Source organism: Ambystoma mexicanum, chromosome 5q (assembly GCF_040938575.1).
Source record: "Ambystoma mexicanum isolate Mex_15411 chromosome 5q, UKY_AmexF1_1, whole genome shotgun sequence".
Classification (NCBI taxonomy): Eukaryota; Metazoa; Chordata; class Amphibia; order Caudata; family Ambystomatidae; genus Ambystoma; species Ambystoma mexicanum.
The window spans coordinates 161,918,001-161,939,169 of NC_090933.1; positions in this window are offsets into that span (position 1 = coordinate 161,918,001).

A 21,169-nucleotide genomic window follows, 5' to 3' on the forward strand; every position below is an offset into this window, starting at 1 on the left:
ATTTTAAGGCCTTTTTTTGGGCTGCTAACATATTCTTAACTTTCAGGGGTGTAGGATGCACTTTTAGTGCCAAAATTATTTTTGGGAATTTCAGTGGTCTAGGATGCGGGTTAATGCCCCTTTGAGGCTGCAAATGTTTTTGGGACATTCAGAGCTATTTGACCAGGTTTCTGGGCCACCAACTTTTTCTGGACTTTAGGGGGTCTAGGATGCCTGTAAACCCCTTTTTTGGGCATCCAAAGTTTTCAACATTTTTGCGGGCCTATGATGCATTTTAAGGCCTTTTTTGGGCTGCTAACATACTCTTAACTTTCAGGGGTGCAGGATGCACTTTTCGTGAAAAAATTATTTTTGGGAATTTCAGTGGTCTAGGATGCGGGTTAATGCCCCTTTCAAGCTGCAAATGTTTTTGGAACATTCAGAGCTCTCTGATGCAGTTTTTGGGCCACCAATATTTGCTGGACTTTAGGGGGTCTATGATCCCTGTAAACTACCTTTTTTGGGCCTCCAACATTTTCTACATTTTTACAGGCCTAAGATGCAGTTAAGGCCTTTTTTGGACAGCTAACATATTCTGAACTTTCAGGGCTGTAGGATGCATTTTTCGTGGCAAGATTATTTTTTTTAATTTCAGTGGTCTAGGATGTGGGTTAATGCCCCTTTCAGGCTGCAAATGTTTTTGGGACATTCAGAGCTCTCTGACGGAGTTTTTGGGCCAACAACATTTTCTGGACTTTAAGGGGTCTAGGATGCCTGTAAACACCTTTTTTGGGCTGCCAAACTTTTCTACATTTTTGTAGGCCTAACATGCGGTTAAGGCCTTTTTTGGATTGCTAACATATTCTGAACTTTCAGGGCTGTAGGATGCATTTTTTGTGCCAAAATTATTTTTGGTAATTTCAGTGGTCTAGGATGCGGGTTAATGCCCCTTTCAGGCTGCAAAAGATTTTGGGACATTCAGAGCTCTCTAAACCCGTTTTTAGGCCACCGTCATTTTCTGGATTTTAGGGGGGTCTAGGATGCCTGTAAACCCCTTTTTTGGGCCTCCAAAGCTTTCAACATTATTGCGTCCTAAGATGCATTTTAAGGCCTTTTTTGGGCTGCTAACATATTCTTAACTTTCAGGGCTGTAGGGTCCATTTTTCGTGCCAAAATTATTTTTTGAATTTCAGTGGTCTAGGATGCGGTTAATGCCCCTTTGAGGCTGCAAATGTTTTTGGGACATTCAGAGCTCTCTGACCCCGTTTTTAAGCCACCATCATTTTCTGGACTTTAGGGGGTCTAGGATGCCTGTAAACCCCTTTTTTGGGCCTCCAAAGTTTTCAACATTTTTGCAGGCCTAAGATGCATTTTAAGGCCTATTTTGGGCTGCTAACATATTCTTAACTTTCAGGTGTGTAGGATGCACTTTTTGTGATAAAATTGGTTTTGGGAATTTCAGTGGTCTAGGATGCGGGTTAATGCCCCTTTCAGGCAGCAAATGTTTTTGGGACATTCAGAGCTCTCTGACGCAGTTTTGGGGCCACCAACATTTTCTGGACTTTAGGGGGTCTAGGATTCCTGTAAACACCTTTTTTGGGCCTCCAAAGTTTTCTACATTTTTGCAGAACTAAGATGCGGTTAAGGCCTTTTTTGGACTGCTAACATATTCTGAACTTTCAGGGCTGTAGGATGCATTTTTGGTGCCAAAATTATTTTTTGAATTTCAGTTTGTGCCAAAATTATTTTTGGGAATTTCAGTGGTCTAGGATGCGGGTTAATGCCCCTTTGAGGCTGCACGTGGTTTTGGGACATTCAGAGCTCTCTGACCCCGTTCTTAGGCCACCATCATTTTCTGGACTTTAGGGGGTCTAGGATGCCTGTAAACCCCTTTTTTGGGCCTCAAAAGTTTTCAACATTTTGCAGGCCTAAGATGCATTTTAAGGCCTTTTTTGGGCTGCGAACATATTCTTAACTTTCAGGGGTGTAGGATGCATTTTTCGTGCCAAAATTACTTTAGCGAATTTCAGTGGTCTAGGACGCGGGTTAATGCCCCTTTCAGGCTGCAAATGTTTTTGGGACATTCAGAGCTCTCTGACGCAGTTTTTGGGCCACCAACATTTTCTGGACTTTAGGGGGGTCTAGGAGGCCTGTAAACACCTTTTTTGGGCCTCCAAAGTTTTCAACATTATTGCGTCCTAAGATGCATTTTAAGGCCTTTTTTGGGCTGCTAACATATTCTTAACTTTCAGGTGTGTAGGATGCACTTTTTGTGATAAAATTGGTTTTGGGAATTTCAGTGGTCTAGGATGCGGGTTAATGCCCCTTTCAGGCAGCAAATGTTTTTGGGACATTCAGAGCTCTCTGATGCAGTTTTGGGGCCACCAACATTTTCTGGACTTTAGGGGGTCTAGGATTCCTGTAAACACCTTTTTTGGGCCTCCAAAGTTTTCTACATTTTTGCAGAACTAAGATGCGGTTAAGGCCTTTTTTGGACTGCTAACATATTCTGAACTTTCAGGGCTGTAGGATGCATTTTTGGTGCCAAAATTATTTTTTGAATTTCAGTTTGTGCCAAAATTATTTTTGGGAATTTCAGTGGTCTAGGATGCGGGTTAATGCCCCTTTGAGGCTGCACGTGGTTTTGGGACATTCAGAGCTCTCTGACCCTGTTCTTAGGCCACCATCCTTTTCTGGACTTTAGGGGGTCTAGGATGCCTGTAAACCCCTACTTTGGGCCTCAAAAGTTTTCAACCTGTTTGCAGGCCTAAGATGCATTTTAAGGCCTTTTTTGGGCCGCGAACATATTCTTAACTTTCAGGGGTGTAGGATGCATTTTTCGTGCCAAAATTACTTTAGCGAATTTCAGTGGTCTAGGACGCGGGTTAATGCCCCTTTCAGGCTGCAAATGTTTTTGGGACATTCAGAGCTCTCTGACGCAGTTTTTGGGCCACCAACATTTTCTGGACTTTAGGGGGGTCTAGGATGCCTGTAAACACCTTTTTTGGGCCTCTAAAATTTTCTACATTTTTGCAGAACTAAGATGCGGTTAAGGCCTTTTTTGGACTGCTAACATATTCTGAACTTTCAGGGCTGTAGGATGCATTTTTCGTGCCAAAATGATTTTTTGAATTTCAGTGGTCTAGGATGCGGGTTAATGCCCCTTTGAGGATGGAAATGTTTTTGGGACATTCAGAGCTCTCTGACCCCGTTTTTAGGCCACCATCATTTTCTGGACTTTAGGGGGTCTAGGATGCCTGTAAACCCCTTTTTTGGGCCTCCAAAGTTTTCAACATTTTTGCAGGCCTAAGATGCATTTAAGGCCTTTTTTGGGCTGCTAACATATTCTTAACTTTCAGGTGTGTAGGATGCACTTTTCGTGATAAAATTGTTTTTTTGGAATTTCAGTGGTCTAGGATGCGGGTTAATGCCCCTTTCAGACTGCAAATGTTTTTGGGACATTCAGAGCTCTCTGACGCAGTTTTTGGGCCACCAACATCTTCTGGACTTTAGGGGGTCTAGGATGCCTGTAAACACCTTTTTTGGGCCTCCAAAGTTTTCTACATTTTTGCACAACCAAGATGCGGTTAAGGCCTTTTTTGGACTGCTAACATATTCTGAACTTTCAGGGCTGTAGGATGCATTTTTCGTGCCAAAATTATTTTTTGAATTTCAGTGGTCTAGGATGCGGGTTAATGCCCCTTTGAGGCTGCAAATGTTTTTTGGACATTCAGAGCTCTCTCACCCCGTTTTTAGGCCACCATCATTTTCTGGACTTTAGGGGGTCTAAGATGCCTGTAAAGCCCTTTTTTGAGCCTCCAAAGTTTTCAACATTTTTGCAGGCCAAAATGCATTTTTAAGGCCCTTTTTGGGCTGCTAACATATTCTGAACTTTCAGGGCTGTAGGATGCATTTTTCGTGCCAAAATTATTTTTTGAATTTCAGTGGTCTAGGATGCGGGTTAATGCCCCTTTGAGGCTGCAAATGTTTTTGGGACATTCAGAGCTATTTGACCATGTTTCTGGGCCACCAACATTTTCTGGACTTTAGGGGGGTCTAGGATGCCTGTAAACCCCTTTTTTGGGCCTCCAAAGTTTTCAACATTTTTTGCAGGCCTAAGATGCATTTTAAGGCCTTTTTTGGGCTGCTAACATATTCTTAACTTTCAGGGGTGTAGGAACTACTTTTCGTGACAAAATTATTTTTGGGAATTCCAGTGGTCTAGGATGCGGTTTAATGCCCCTTTGAGGCTGCACGTGGTTTTGGGACATTCAGAGCTCTCTGACCCCGTTTTCAGGCCACCATCATTTTCTGTACTTTAGGGGATCTAGGATGCCTGTAAACCCCTTTTTTGGGCCTCCAAAGTTTTCAACATTTTTGCAGGCCTAAGATGCATTTTAAGGCCTTTTTTGGGCTGCTAACATATTCTTAACTTTCCGGGGTGTAGGATGCACTTTTCGTGACAAAATTGTTTTTGGAAATGACAGTGGTCTAGGATGCGGGTTAATGCCCCTTTCAGGCTGCACATGTTTTTGGGATATTCAGAGCTCTCCGATGCAGTTTTTGGGCCACCAGCATTTTCTGGACTTTAGGGGGTCTAGGATGCCTGTAAACACATTTTTTGGGCCTCCAAAGCTTTCTACATTTCTTCAGGCCTAAGATGCGGTTGAGGCCTTTTTTGGGCTGCTAACGTATTCTGAACTTTCAGGGGTGTAGGATGTATTTTTTGTGCCAAAATTATTTTTGGGAATATCAGTGGTTTAGGATGCGGGTTAATGCCCCTTTGAGGCTGCAAATACTTTTTGGGACATTCAGAGCTCTCTGACATAGTTTTTGGGCCACCAACATTTTCTGGACTTTAGGGGGTCTAGAATGCCTGTGAACCCCTTTTTTGTGCCTCCAAAGTTTTCTACATTTTTGCAGGCCTAAGATGCATTTTAAGGCCTTTTTTAGGCTGCTAACATATTCTTAACTTTCAGGGGTGTAGGATGCACTTTTAGTGCCAAAATTATTTTTGGGAATTTCAGTGTTCTAGGATGCAGGTTAATGCCCCTTTCAAGCTGCAAATGTTTTTGGGACATTCAGAGCTATTTGACCATGTTTCTGGGCCACCAACTTTTTCTGGACTTTAGGGGGTCTAGGATGCCTGTAAACCCCTTTTCTGGGCTTCCAAAGTTTTCAACATGTTTGCAGGCCTAAGATGCATTTTTAAGGCCCTTTTTGGCTGCCAACATTTTCTGAACTTTCAGGGTTATAAGAAGCATTTTTCGGGGCAAAATATTTTTGGCAATCTCAGGGGTCTAGGAATCAGGTTAATGCCCTTTTCAGGCTGCAATTGTTTTGGGGACATTCAGAGCTCTCTGACCCAGTTTTTGGGCCACCCACATTTTCTGGACTTTAGGGGGTCTAGGATGCCTGTAAACCCCTTTTTTGGGCCTCCGAAGTTTTCTATATTTTTGCACGCCTAAGATGCATTTTGAGGCCTTTTTGGGTTGCCAACATTTTCTGAACTTTCAGGGGTGTAGGATGCATTTTTCGTGGAAAATTATTTGGGGAATTTCAGTGGTCTATGGTGGAGGTTAATGCCCCTTTCAGGCTGCAAATGTTTTTGGGACATTCAGAGCTCTCTGACCCTGTTTCTGGGCCACCAACATTTTATGGACTTTAGGGGGTCTAGGATGCCTGTAAACCCCTTTTTTGGGCCTCCAGAGGTTGCTACATTTTTGGAGTCATGAGATGTGTTTTAAGGCCCCTTTCAGACAGCTAACATTTCTGGACCTTCAGGGGTGCAGGATGCTTTTTTCAGGCCAAAAATATTTTGGGGAATTTCAAGGGTCTAGGATGAAGATTATGGCCCTTTACAGGATGGCAATAGTTTTGGGTCATTTTGAGCTCTGTGACAAATTTTTTGGGCCACCAAAATATTTATGGACTTTAGTGGGTCTAGGATGCATGTAAACCTCTTTTTTGTGCCTCCAAAGATTTCTAGATTTCTGGAGTCCTAAGATGTGTTTTAAGGCCCTTTTTGGTCTGCGAACATTTTCTGGACCTTCAGTGGTGTAATGCATTTTTCCGGCCATAAATATTTTAGAGAATTTCAGGGGTCTAGGATGCGGATTAAGGCCCTTTACAGGCTGCTGATATTATTGAGACATTTCGAGGTCTGTGACATATTTTTTGGGCCACCAACTTTTTATGGACTTTAAGGGGCCTAGGATGCGGGTAATCCCCTTTTTTGGTCCTCCAAAGATTTCTAGATTTCTGGAGTCCTAAGATGTGTTTTAAGGCCCTTTTTGGCCTGCCAACATTGTCTGGACGTTCAGGGGTGCAGGATGCATTTTTCGGGCCAAAACTTTTCTTGGGAATTTCAGGGGTCTAGGATGCGGATTAAGGCTGTTTACAGGCTGCTGATTTGTTTGGGACATTTGGAGCTCTCTGACACATTTTTTGGAGCCACCAAATTCTTTTGGACTTTAAGGGTTCTAGGATTTATGTAAACACCTTATTTGGGCCTCCAAAGTTTTCTACATTTTTGGAGTCCTGAAATGTGTTTTAAGGCCCTTTTTGGCCTGCCAACATTTTCTGGACCTTCAGGGGTGCTGGATGCATTTTTCCGGCCAAAAATATTTTGGGGAATTTCAGGGGTCTAGGCTGCGGATTAAGGGCTTTACAGTCTGCCGATATTATTGGTACATTTGGAGCCCTGTGACAATTTATTTGGGCCACCAACATTTTATGGACTTTAGGGGGTCTAGGATGCCTGAAAACCCCTTTTTTGGGCCTCCAAAGTTTTCTACATTTTTGCAGGCCTAAGATGCATTTTAAGGCCTTTTTTGGGCTGCTAACATATTCTTAACTTTCCGGGGTGTAGGATGCACTTTTCGTGACAAAATTGTTTTTGGAAATGACAGTGGTCTAGGATGCGGGTTAATGCCCCTTTCAGGCTGCACATGTTTTTGGGATATTCAGAGCTCTCCGATGCAGTTTTTGGGCCACCAGCATTTTCTGGACTTTAGGGGGTCTAGGATGCCTGTAAACACATTTTTTGGGCCTCCAAAGCTTTCTACATTTCTTCAGGCCTAAGATGCGGTTGAGGCCTTTTTTGGGCTGCTAACGTATTCTGAACTTTCAGGGGTGTAGGATGTATTTTTTGTGCCAAAATTATTTTTGGGAATATCAGTGGTTTAGGATGCGGGTTAATGCCCCTTTGAGGCTGCAAATACTTTTTGGGACATTCAGAGCTCTCTGACATAGTTTTTGGGCCACCAACATTTTCTGGACTTTAGGGGGTCTAGAATGCCTGTGAACCCCTTTTTTGTGCCTCCAAAGTTTTCTACATTTTTGCAGGCCTAAGATGCATTTTAAGGCCTTTTTTAGGCTGCTAACATATTCTTAACTTTCAGGGGTGTAGGATGCACTTTTAGTGCCAAAATTATTTTTGGGAATTTCAGTGTTCTAGGATGCAGGTTAATGCCCCTTTCAAGCTGCAAATGTTTTTGGGACATTCAGAGCTATTTGACCATGTTTCTGGGCCACCAACTTTTTCTGGACTTTAGGGGGTCTAGGATGCCTGTAAACCCCTTTTCTGGGCTTCCAAAGTTTTCAACATGTTTGCAGGCCTAAGATGCATTTTTAAGGCCCTTTTTGGCTGCCAACATTTTCTGAACTTTCAGGGTTATAAGAAGCATTTTTCGGGGCAAAATATTTTTGGCAATCTCAGGGGTCTAGGAATCAGGTTAATGCCCTTTTCAGGCTGCAATTGTTTTGGGGACATTCAGAGCTCTCTGACCCAGTTTTTGGGCCACCCACATTTTCTGGACTTTAGGGGGTCTAGGATGCCTGTAAACCCCTTTTTTGGGCCTCCGAAGTTTTCTATATTTTTGCACGCCTAAGATGCATTTTGAGGCCTTTTTGGGTTGCCAACATTTTCTGAACTTTCAGGGGTGTAGGATGCATTTTTCGTGGAAAATTATTTGGGGAATTTCAGTGGTCTATGGTGGAGGTTAATGCCCCTTTCAGGCTGCAAATGTTTTTGGGACATTCAGAGCTCTCTGACCCTGTTTCTGGGCCACCAACATTTTATGGACTTTAGGGGGTCTAGGATGCCTGTAAACCCCTTTTTTGGGCCTCCAGAGGTTGCTACATTTTTGGAGTCATGAGATGTGTTTTAAGGCCCCTTTCAGACAGCTAACATTTCTGGACCTTCAGGGGTGCAGGATGCTTTTTTCAGGCCAAAAATATTTTGGGGAATTTCAAGGGTCTAGGATGAAGATTATGGCCCTTTACAGGATGGCAATAGTTTTGGGTCATTTTGAGCTCTGTGACAAATTTTTTGGGCCACCAAAATATTTATGGACTTTAGTGGGTCTAGGATGCATGTAAACCTCTTTTTTGTGCCTCCAAAGATTTCTAGATTTCTGGAGTCCTAAGATGTGTTTTAAGGCCCTTTTTGGTCTGCGAACATTTTCTGGACCTTCAGTGGTGTAATGCATTTTTCCGGCCATAAATATTTTAGAGAATTTCAGGGGTCTAGGATGCGGATTAAGGCCCTTTACAGGCTGCTGATATTATTGAGACATTTCGAGGTCTGTGACATATTTTTTGGGCCACCAACTTTTTATGGACTTTAAGGGGCCTAGGATGCGGGTAATCCCCTTTTTTGGTCCTCCAAAGATTTCTAGATTTCTGGAGTCCTAAGATGTGTTTTAAGGCCCTTTTTGGCCTGCCAACATTGTCTGGACGTTCAGGGGTGCAGGATGCATTTTTCGGGCCAAAACTTTTCTTGGGAATTTCAGGGGTCTAGGATGCGGATTAAGGCTGTTTACAGGCTGCTGATTTGTTTGGGACATTTGGAGCTCTCTGACACATTTTTTGGAGCCACCAAATTCTTTTGGACTTTAAGGGTTCTAGGATTTATGTAAACACCTTATTTGGGCCTCCAAAGTTTTCTACATTTTTGGAGTCCTGAAATGTGTTTTAAGGCCCTTTTTGGCCTGCCAACATTTTCTGGACCTTCAGGGGTGCTGGATGCATTTTTCCGGCCAAAAATATTTTGGGGAATTTCAGGGGTCTAGGCTGCGGATTAAGGGCTTTACAGTCTGCCGATATTATTGGTACATTTGGAGCCCTGTGACAATTTATTTGGGCCACCAACATTTTATGGACTTTAGGGGGTCTAGGATGCCTGTGAACACCTTTTTTGGGCCTCCAAAGTTTTCTACTTTTTTGCAGGCATAAGGCATTTTAAGGCCTTTTTTGGGCTAACTATTCTGAAAGTTCACGGATGTAAGATGCATTTTCTGTGGAAAAAATATTTTTGGGAAATTCAGTGGTCTAGGATGCGGGTTAATGCCCCTTTCAGGCTGCAAATGTTTTTGGGACATTCAGAGCTCTCTGACCCCGTTTTTAGGCCACCATCATTTTCTGGACTGTAGGGGGTCTAGAATGCCTGTAAACCCCTTTTTTGGGCCTCCAAAGTTTTCAACATTTTTGCAGGCCTGAGATGCATTTTAAGGCCTTTTTTGGGCTGCTAACATATTCTTAACTTTCAGGGGTGTAGGATCTACTTTTCGTGACAAAATTATTTTTGGGAATTCCAGTGGTCTAGGATGCAGGTTAATGCCCCTTTGAGGCTGCACATGGTTTTGGGACATTCAGAGCTCTCTGACCCCGTTTTTAGGCCACCATCATTTTCTGGACTGTAGGGGGTCTAGAATGCCTGTAAACCCCTTTTTTGGGCCTCCAAAGTTTTCAACATTTTTGCAGGCCTAAGATGCATTTTAAGGCATTTTTTGGGCTGCTAACAAATTCTTAACTTTCAGGGGTGTAGGATGCATTTTTCGTGCCAAAATTATTTTTGGGAATTTCAGTGTTCTAGGATGTGGTTTAATGCCCCTTTCAGGCTGGAAATGTTTTTGGGACTTTCAGAGCTCTCTGATGCAGTTTTTCAGCCACCAACATTTTCTGGACTTTAGGGGGTCTAGGATGCCTGTAACCCCTTTTTTGGGACTCCAAAGTTTTCCACATTTTTGCAGGCCTAAGATGCATTTTTAAGGCCCTTTTTGGGCTGCTAACATATTCTTAACTTTCAGGGGTGTAAGATCTACTTTTCGTGATAAAATTGTTTTTGGGAATTTCAGTGGTCTAGGATGCGGGTTAATGCCCCTTTCAGGCTGCAAATGTTTTTGGGACATTCAGAGCTATTTCACCATGTTTCTGGGCCACCAACTTTTTCTGGACTTTAAGGGGTCTAGGATGCCTATAAACCCCTTTTTTGGGCCTCCAAAGCTTTCTACCTTTCTTCAGGCCTAAGATGCGGTTAAGACCTTTTTTGAGCTGCTAACATATTCTGAACTTTCAGGGGTGTAGGATGTATTTTTTGTGCCAAAATTATTTTTGGGAATATCAGTGGTTTAGGATGCGGGTTAATGCCCCTTTGAGGCTGCAAATACTTTTTGGGACATTCAGAGCTCTCTGACGCAGTTTTTGGGCCACCAATATTTTCTGGACTTTAGGGGCTCTATGATGCCTGTAAACACCTTTTTTGGGCCTACAAAGTTTTCTCTATTTTTGCAGGCCTAAGATGCGGACAAGGCCTTTTTTGGACAGCTAACATATTCTGAACATTCAGGGATGTAGGATGCATTTTTCGTGGCAAAATTATTTTTTGAATTTCAGTGGTCTAGGATGCGGGTTAATGCCCTTTTCAGGCTGGAAATGTTTTTGGGACATTCAGAGCTCTCTGACCCCGTTTTTAGGCCACCATCATTTTCTGGACTTTAGAGGGTTTAGGATGCCTGTAAACCCCTTTTTTGAGACTCCAAAGTTTTCAACATTTTTGCAGGCCTAAGATGCATTTTAAGGCCTTTTTTTGGGCTGCTAACATATTCTTAACTTTCAGGGGTGTAGAATGCACTTTTCGTGATAAAATTGTTTTTGGGAATTCCAGTGGTCTAGGATGCAGGTTAATGCCCCTTTGAGGCTGCATGTGGTTTTGGGACATTCAGAACTCTCTGACCCCGTTTTTAGGCCACCAACATTTTCTGGACTTAGGGGATCTAGGATGCCTGTAAACACCTTTTTTGGGCCTCCAAAGTTTTCAACATTTTTGCAGGCCTAAGATGCATTTTAAGGCCTTTTTTGGGCTGCTAACATATTCTTAACTTTCCGGGGTGTAGGATGCACTTTTCGTGACAAAATTATTTTTGGAAATTTCAGTTTTCTAGGATGCGGGTTAATGCCCCTTTCAGGCTGCATGTGGTTTTGGGACATTCAGAACTCTCTGACCCCGTTTTTAGGCCACCAACATTTTCTAGACTTAGGGGATCTAGGATGCCTGTAAACACCTTTTTTGGGCCTCCAAAGTTTTCAACATTTTTGCAGGCCTAAGATGCATTTTAAGGCCTTTTTTGGGCTGCTAACATATTCTTAACTTTCCGGGGTGTAGGATGCACTTTTCGTGACAAAATTATTTTTGGAAATTTCAGTTTTCTAGGATGCGGGTTAATGCCCCTTTCAGGCTGCACATGTTTTTGGGACATTCAGAGCTCTCCGATGCAGTTTTTGGGCCACTAGCATTTTCTGGACTTTAGGGGGTCTAGGATTCCTCTAAACACCTTTTTGGGCCTCCAAAGCTTTCTACATTTCTTCATGCCTAAGATGCGGTTGAGGCCTTTTTTGGGCTGCTAACGTATTCTGAACTTTCAGGGGTGTAGGATGTATTTTTTGTGCCAAAATTATTTTTGGGAATATCAGTGGTTTAGGATGCGGGTTAATGCCCCTTTGAGGCTGCAAATACTTTTTGGGACATTCAGAGCTCTCTGACATAGTTTTTGGGCCACCAACATTTTCTGAACTTTAGGGGGTCTAGAATGCCTGTAAACCCCTTTTTTGTGCCTCCAAAGTTTTCTACATTTTTGCAGGCCTAAGATGCATTTTAAGGCCTTTTCTGGGCTGCTAACATATTCTTAACTTTCAGGGGTGTAGGATGCACTTTTAGTGCCAAAATTATTTTTGGGAATTTCAGTGGTCTAGGATGCGGGTTAATGCCCCTTTCAAGCTGCAAATGTTTTTGGGACATTCAGAGCTATTTGACCATGTTTCTGGGCCACCAACTTTTTCAGGACTTTAGGGGGTCTAGGATGCCTGTAAACCCCTGTTCTGGGCCTCCAAAGTTTTCAACATGTTTGCAGGCCTAAGATGCATTTTTAAGGCTCTTTTTGGACTGCTAACATATTCTGAACTTTCAGGGGTGTAGGATGCATTTTTCGTGCCAAAATTATTTTTGGGAATTTCAGTGGTCTAGGATGCAGGTTAATGCCCCTTTCAAGCTGCAAATGTTTTTGGGACATTCAGAGCTCTCTGATGCAGTTTTTGGGCCACCAATATTTTCTGGACTTTAGGGGGTCTATGATTCCTGTAAACACCTTTTTTAGGCCTCCAAATCTTTCTATATTTTTGCAGGCCTAAGATGCGGTTAAGGCCTTTTTTGGACAGCTAACCTATTCTGAACATTCAGGGCTATAGGATGCATTTTTCGTGGCAAAATTATTTTTTGAATTTCAGTGGTCTAGGATGCCGGTTAATGCCCCTTTCAAGCTGCAAATGTTTTTGGGACATTCAGAGCTATTTGACCATGTTTCTGGGCCACCAACATTTTCTGGACTTTAGGGAGCCTAGGATGCCTGTAACCCCCTTTTTCTGGGTCTCCAACATTTTCTACATTTTTGCAGGTCTAAGATGCATTTTAAGGCCTTTTTTGGGCTGCCAACATTTTCTGAACTTTCAGGGGTGTAGGATGCATTTTTCATGTACATAATATTGTTGGGAATTTCATTGGTCTAGGATGCAGGTTAATGCCTTTTTTTTGGCTGCCAACATTTTCTGAACTTTCAGGGGTATAAGAAGCATTTTTCGGGGCAAAATATTTTTGGCAATCTCAGGGGTCTAGGAATCAGGTTAATGCCCTTTTCAGGCTGCAATTGTTTTGGGGACATTCAGAGCTCTCTGACCCAGTCTTTGGGCCACCCACATTTTCTGGACTTTAGGGGGTCTAGGATGCCTGTAAACCCCTTTTTTGGGCCTCCAAAGTTTTCTACATTTTTGCACGCCTAAAATGCATTTTGGGTTGCCAACATTTTCTGAACTTTCAGGGGTGTAGGATGCATTTTTCGTGGAAAATTATTTGGGGAATTTCAGTGGTCTATGGTGGAGGTTAATGCCCCTTTTAGGCTGCAAATGTTTTTGGGACATTCAGAGCTCTCTGACCCTGTTTCTGGGCCACCAACATTTTATGGACTTTAGGGGGTCTAGGATGCCTGTAAACCCCTTTTTTGGGCCTCCAAAGTTTTCTAGATTTTTGGAGTCCTGAGATTTGTTTTAAGGCCCCTTTCAGACAGCTAACATTTTGTGGAACTTCAGGGGTGTAGGATTCATTTTTTGGGGCAAAAATATTCTGAGGAATTCCAGGGGTCTAGATGCAGATCAAGGCTCTTTACAGGCTGGAGATGTTTTTGGGACATTTGGAGCTCTGTGACACATTTTGTGGCCCAATAACTTTTTATGGATTTTAGGGGGTCTAGGATGCCTGTAAACCCCTTTTTTGGGCCTCCAGAGGTTTCTACATTTTTGGAGTCATGAGATGTGTTTTAAGGCCCCTTTCAGACAGCTAACATTTCTGGACCTTCAGGGGTGCAGGATGCTTTTTTCAGGCCAAAAATATTTTGGGGAATTTCAAGGGTCTAGGATGCGGATTAAGGCCCTTTACAGGCTGCTGGTATTATTGAGACATTTCGAGGTCTGTGACAAATTTTTTGGGCCACCAAAATATTTATTGACTTTAGTGGGTCTAGGATGCATGTAAACCTCTTTTTTGTGCCTCCAAAGATTTTTAGATTTCTGGAGTCCTAAGATGTGTGTTTAAGGCCCTTTTTGGTCTGCGAACATTTTCTGGACCTTCAGTGGTGTAATGCATTTTTCCGGCCATAAATATTTTAGAGAATTTCAGGGGTCTAGGATGCGGATTAAGGCCCTTTACAGGCTGCTGGTATTATTGAGATATTTCGAGGTCTGTGACATATTTTTTGGGCCACCAACTTTTTATGGACTTTAAGGGGCCTAGGATGCGGGTAAACCCCTTTTTTGGTCCTCCAAAGATTTCTAGATTTCTGGAGTCCTAAGATGTGTTTTAAGGCCCTTTTTGGCCTGCCAACATTGTCTGGACCTTCAGGGGTGCAGGATGCATTTTTCGGGCCAAAACTTTTCTTGGGAATTTCAGGGGTCTAGGATGCGGATTAAGGCTGTTTACAGGCTGCTGATTTGTTTGGGACATTTGGAGCTCTCTGACACATTTTTTGGAGCCACCAAATTTTTTTGGACTTTAAGGGTTCTAGGATTTATGTAAACGCCTTATTTGGGCCTCCAAAGTTTTCTACATTTTTGGAGTCCTGAAATGTGTTTTAAGGACCTTCAGGGGTGCTGGATGCATTTTTCCGGCCAAAAATATTTTGGGGAATTTCAGGGGTCTAGGCTGCGGATTAAGGGCTTTACAGTCTGCCGATATTATTGGTACATTTGGAGCCCTGTGACAATTTATTTGGGCCACCAACATTTTATGGACTTGAGGGGGTCTAGGATGCCTGTAAACCCCTTTTTTGGGCCTCCAAAGTTTTCAACATTTTTGCAGGCCTAAAATGCATTTTAAGGCGTTTTTTGGGCTGCTAACATATTCTTAACTTTCAGGGGTGTAGGATGCATTTTTCGTGCCAAAATTATTTTTGGGAATTTCAGTGTTCTAGGATGCGGTTTAATGCCCCTTTCAGGCTGGAAATGTTTTTGGGACTTTCAGAGCTCTCTGATGCAGTTTTTCAGCCACCAACATTTTCTGGACTTTAGGGGGTCTAGGATGCCTGTAACCCCTTTTTTGGGACTCCAAAGTTTTCCACATTTTTGCAGGCCTAAGATGCATTTTTAAGGCCCTTTTTGGGCTGCTAACATATTCTTAACTTTCAGGGGTGTAAGATCTACTTTTCGTGATAAAATTGTTATTGGGAATTTCAGTGGTCTAGGATGCGGGTTAATGCCCCTTTCAGGCTGCAAATGTTTTTGGGACATTCAGAGCTATTTCACCATGTTTCTGGGCCAACAACTTTTTCTGGACTTTAAGGCGTCTAGGATGCCTGTAAACCCCTTTTTTGGGCCTCCAAAGCTTTCTACCTTTCTTCAGGCCTAAGATGCGGTTAAGACCTTTTTTGAGCTGCTAACATATTCTGAACTTTCAGGGGTGTAGGATGTATTTTTTGTGCCAAAATTATTTTTGGGAATATCAGTGGTTTAGGATGCGGGTTAATGCCCCTTTGAGGCTGCAAATACTTTTTGGGACATTCAGAGCTCTCTGACGTAGTTTTTGGGCCACCAACATTTTCTGGACTTTAGGGGGTCTAGAATGCCTGTAAACCCCTTTTTTGGGCCTCCAAAGTTTTCTACATTTTTGCAGGCTAAAGATGCATTTTAAGGCCTTTTTTGGGGCTGCTAACATATTCTTAACTTTCAGGGGTGTAGGATGCACTTTTAGTGCCAAAATTATTTTTGGGAATTTCAGTGGTCTAGGATGCGGGTTAATGCCCCTTTGAGGCTGCAAATACTTTTTGGGACATTTAGAGCTATTTGACCCTGTTTCTGGGCCACCAACATTTTCTGGACTTTAAGGGGTCTAGGATGCCTGTAAACCCCTTTTTTGGGCCTCAAAAGTTGTCAACATTTTTGCAGGCCTAAGATGCATTTTAAGGCCTTTTTTGGGCTGCTAACATATTCTTAACTTTCAGGGGTGTAGGATGCACTTTTCGTGACAAAATTGTTTTTGGGAATTTCAGTGGTCTAGGATGCGGGTTAATGCCCCTTTCAGTCTGCACATGTTTTTGGGACTTTCAGAGCTCTCTGACGCAGTTTTTGGGCAACCAACATTTTCTGCACTTTAGGGGGTCTAGGATGCCTGTAAACACCTTTTTTGGGCCTCCAAAGTTTTCTACATTTTTGCACGCCTAAGATGGTTTTTAAGGCCTTTTTTGGGCTGCTAACATATTCTTAACTTTCAGGGGTGTAGAATGCACTTTCCTGATAAAATTGTTTTTGGGAATTCCAGTGGTCTAGGATGCAGGTTAATGCCCCTTTGAGGCTGCATGTGGTTTTGGGACATTCAGAACTCTCTGACCCCGTTTTTAGGCCACCATCTTTTTCTGGACTTTAAGGGGTCTATGATGCCTGTAAACCCCTTTTTTGGGCCTCCAAAGTTTTCAACATTTTTTGCAGGCCTAAGATGCATTTTAAAGCCTTTTTTCGGCTGCTAACATATTCTTAACTTTCAGGGGTGTAGTATCTACTTTTCGTGACAAAATTATTTTTGGGAATTCCAGTGGTCTAGGATGCAGGTTAATGCCCCTTTGAGGCTGCACGTGGTTTTGGGACATTCAGAGCTCTCTGACCCCGTTTTTAGGCCACCAACATTTTCTGGACTTTAGGGGGTCTACGATGCCTGTAACCCCTTTTTTGGGCCTCCAAAGTTTTCCACATTTTTGCAGGGCTAAGATGCATTTTTAAGGCCCTTTTTGGGCTGCTAACATATTCTGAACTTTCAGGGCTGTAAGATGCATTTTTTCGTGCCAAAATTATTTCTTTTGAATTTCAGTGGTCTAGGATGCGGGTTAATGCCCCTTTCAGGCTGCAAACGTTTTGCGACATTTAAAGCTATTTCACCATGTTTCTGGGCCACCAACTTTTTCTGGACTTTAAAAGGGTCTAGGATGCCTGTAAACCCCTTTTTTGGGCCTCCAAAGTTTTCAACATTTTTGCAGGCCTAAGATGCATTTAAGGCCTTTTTTGGGCTGCTAACATATTCTTAACTCTCAGGGGTGTAGGATGCATTTTTCGTGCCAAAATTATTTTTGGGAACTATAGTGGTCTAGGGTGCGGGTTAATGCCCCTTTCAGGCTGCAAATGTTTTTGGGACTTTCAGGGCTCTCTGACACAGTTCTTGGGCCACCAACATTTTCTGGACTTTAGGGGGTATAGGATGCCTGTAAACCCCTTTTTTGGGCCTCCAAAGTTTTGAAAATGAATGCAGGCCTAAGATGCATTTTAAGGCCTTTTTTGGGCTGCTAACATATTCTTAACTTTCAGGGGTGTAGGATGCATTTTTCGTGCCAAAATTATTTTTGCGAATTTCAGTGGTCTAGGAAGGGGTTTAATGCCCCTTTCAGTCTGCACATGTTTTTGGGACATTCAGAGCTCTCTGACCCCGTTTTTAGGCCACCGTCATTTTCTGGACTTTAGGGGGTCTAGGATGCCTGTAAACCCCTTTTTTGGGCCTCCAAAGTTTTCAACATTTTAGCAGGCCTAAGATGCATTTTAAGGCCTTTTTTGGGCTGCTAACATATTCTGAACTTTCAGGGCTGCAGGATGCATTTTTCGTGCCAAAATTATTTTTTTGAACTTCAGTGTTCTAAGATGCAGGTTAATGCCCCTTTCAGGCTGCAAATGTTTTTGGGACATTCAGAGCTCTCTGATGCAGTTTTTGGGCCACCGTCATTTTCTGGACTTTAGGGGGTCTAGGATGCCTGTGAACACCTTTTTTGGGCCTCCAAAATGTTCTACTTTTTTGCAGGCCTAAAGCATTTTAAGGCCTTTTTTGGGCTAACATATTCTGAAAGTTCACGGATGTAAGATGCATTTTTCGTGCCAAAATTATTTTTCCTAATTTCAGTGGTCTAGGATGCGGTTTAATGCCCCTTTCAGGCTGCAAATGTTTTTGGGACTTTCAGAGCTCTCTGATGCAGTTTTTGAGCCACCAACATTTTCTGGACTTTAGGGGATCTAGGATGCCTGTAAACCCCTTTTTTGGGCCTCCAAAGTTTTCAACATTTTTGCAGGCCTAAGATGCATTTTAAGGCCTTTTTTGGGCTGCTAACATATTCTTAACTTTCAGGGGTGTAGGAATCACTTTTAGTGCCAAAATTATTTTTGGGAATTTCAGTGGTCTAGGATGCGGGTTAATGCCCCTTTCAAGCTGCAAATGTTTCTGGGACATTCAGAGCTCTCTGAAGCGGTTTTTGGGCCACCAATATTTTTGGGAATTTAGGGGGTCTATGATGCCTGCAAACACCTTTTTTGGGCCTCCAAAGATTTCTATATTTTTGCAGGCCTAAGATGCATTTTAAGGCCTTTTTTGGGCTGCTAACATATTCTTAACTTTCAGGGGTGTAGGATGCACTTTTAGTGCCAAAATTATTTTTGGGAATTTCAGTGGTCTAGGATGCGGGTTAATGCCCCTTTCAAGCTGCAAATGTTTTTGGAACATTCAGAGTTCTCTGATGCAGTTTTTGGGCCACCAATATTTGCTGGACTTTAGGGGGTCTATGATCCCTGTAAACTACCTTTTTTGGGCCTCCAACATTTTCTACATTTTTACAGGCCTAAGATGCAGTTAAGGCCTTTTTTGGACAGCTAACATATTCTGAACTTTCAGGGCTGTAGGATGCATTTTTCGTGGCAAGATTATTTTTTTTAATTTCAGTGGTCTAGGATGTGGGTTAATGCCCCTTTCAGGCTGCAAATGATTTTGGGACATTCAGAGCTCTCTGACGCAGTTTTTGGGCCACCAACATTTTCTGGACTTTAAGGGGTCTAGGATGCCTGTAAACACCTTTTTTGGGCTGCCAAACTTTTCTACATTTTTGTAGGCCTAACATGCGGTTAAGGCCTTTTTTGGATTGCTAACATATTATGAACTTTCAGGGCTGTAGGATGCATTTTTTGTGCCAAAATTATTTTTGGTAATTTCAGTGGTCTAGGATGCGGGTTAATGCCCCTTTCAGGCTGCAAAAGATTTTGGGACATTCAGAGCTCTCTAAACCCGTTTTTAGGCCACCGTCATTTTCTGGATTTTAGTGGGGTCTAGGATGCCTGTAAACCCCTTTTTTGGGCCTCCAAAGTTTTCAACATTATTGCGTCCTAAGATGCATTTTAAGGCCTTTTTTGGGCTGCTAACATATTCTTAACTTTCAGGGCTGTAGGGTCCATTTTTCGTGCCAAAATTATTTTTTGAATTTCAGTGGTCTAGGATGCGGGTTAATGCCCTTTTCAGGCTGCAAATGTTTTTGGGACATTCAGAGCTCTCTGACCCCGTTTTTAAGCCACCATCATTTTCTGGACTTTAGGGGGTCTAGGATGCCTGTAAACGCCTTTTTCGGGCCTCCAAAGTTTTCAACATTTTTGCAGAACTAAGATGCGGTTAAGGCCTTTTTTGGACTGCTAACATATTCTGAACTTTCAGGGCTGTAGGATGCATTTTTCGTGCCAAAATTATTTTTTGAATTTCAGTTTGTGCCAAAATTATTTTTGGGAATTTCAGTGGTCTAGGATGCGGGTTAATGCCCCTTTGAGGCTGCACGTGGTTTTGGGACATTCAGAGCTCTCTGACCCCGTTCTTAGGCCACCATCATTTTCTGGACTTTAGGGGGTCTAGGATGCCTGTAAACCCCTACTTTGGGCCCCAAAGTTTTCAACATGTTTGCAGGCCTAAAATGCATTTTAAGGCCTTTTCTGGGCTGCGAACATATTCTTAACTTTCAAGGGTGTAGGATGCATTTTTCGTGCCAAAATTATTTTTCCTAATTTCAGTGGTCTAGGATGCGGTTTAATGCCCCTTTCAGGCTGCAAATGTTTTTGGGACTTTCAGAGCTCTCTGATGCAGTTTTTGAGCCACCAACATTTTCTGGACTTTAGGGGATCTAGGATGCCTGTAAACCCCTTTTTTGGGCCTCCAAAGTTTTCAACATTTTTGCAGGCCTAAGATGCATTTTAAGGCCTTTTTTGGGCTGCTAACATATTCTTAACTTTCAGGGGTGTAGGAATCACTTTTAGTGCCAAAATTATTTTTGGGAATTTCAGTGGTCTAGGATGCGGGTTAATGCCCCTTTCAAGCTGCAAATGTTTTTGGGACATTCAGAGCTCTCTGAAGCAGTTTCTGGGCCACCAATATTTTTGGGACTTTAGGGGGTCTATGATGCCTGTAAACACCTTTTTTGGGCCTCCAAAGATTTCTATATTTTTGCAGGCCTAAGATGCATTTTAAGGCCTTTTTTGGGCTGCTAACATATTCTTAACTTTCAGGGGTGTAGGATGCACTTTTAGTGCCAAAATTATTTTTGGGAATTTCAGTGGTCTAGGATGTGGGTTAATGCCCCTTTCAGGCTGCAAATGTTTTTGGGACATTCAGAGCTATTTGACCAGGTTTCTGGGCCACCAACTTTTTCTGGACTTTAGGGGGTCTAGGATGCCTGTAAACCCCTTTTTTGGGCATCCAAAGTTTTCAACATTTTTGCGGGCCTATGATGCATTTTAAGGCCTTTTTTGGGCTGCTAACATACTCTTAACTTTCAGGGGTGCAGGATGCACTTTTCGTGAAAAAATTATTTTTGGGAATTTCAGTGGTCTAGGATGCGGGTTAATGCCCCTTTCAAGCTGCAAATGTTTTTGGAACATTCAGAGCTCTCTGATGCAGTTTTTGGGCCACCAATATTTGCTGGACTTTAGGGGGTCTATGATCCCTGTAAACTACCTTTTTTGGGCCTCCAACATTTTCTACATTTTTACAGGCCTAAGATGCAGTTAAGGCCTTTTTTGGACAGCTAACATATTCTGAACTTTCAGGGCTGTAGGATGCATTTTTCGTGGCAAGATTATTTTTTTTAATTTCAGTGGTCTAGGATGTGGGTTAATGCCCCTTTCAGGCTGCAAATGATTTTGGGACATTCAGAGCTCTCTGACGCAGTTTTTGGGCCACCAACATTTTCTGGACTTTAAGGGGTCTAGGATGCCTGTAAACACCTTTTTTGGGCTGCCACACTTTTCTACATTTTTGTAGGCCTAACATGCGGTTAAGGCCTTTTTTGGATTGCTAACATATTATGAACTTTCAGGGCTGTAGGATGCATTTTTTGTGCCAAAATTATTTTTGGTAATTTCAGTGGTCTAGGATGCGGGTTAATGCCCCTTTCAAGCTGCAAATGTTTCTGGGACATTCAGAGCTCTCTGAAGCGGTTTTTGGGCCACCAATATTTTTGGGACTTTAGGGGGTCTATGATGCCTGCAAACACCTTTTTTGGGCCTCCAAAGATTTCTATATTTTTGCAGGCCT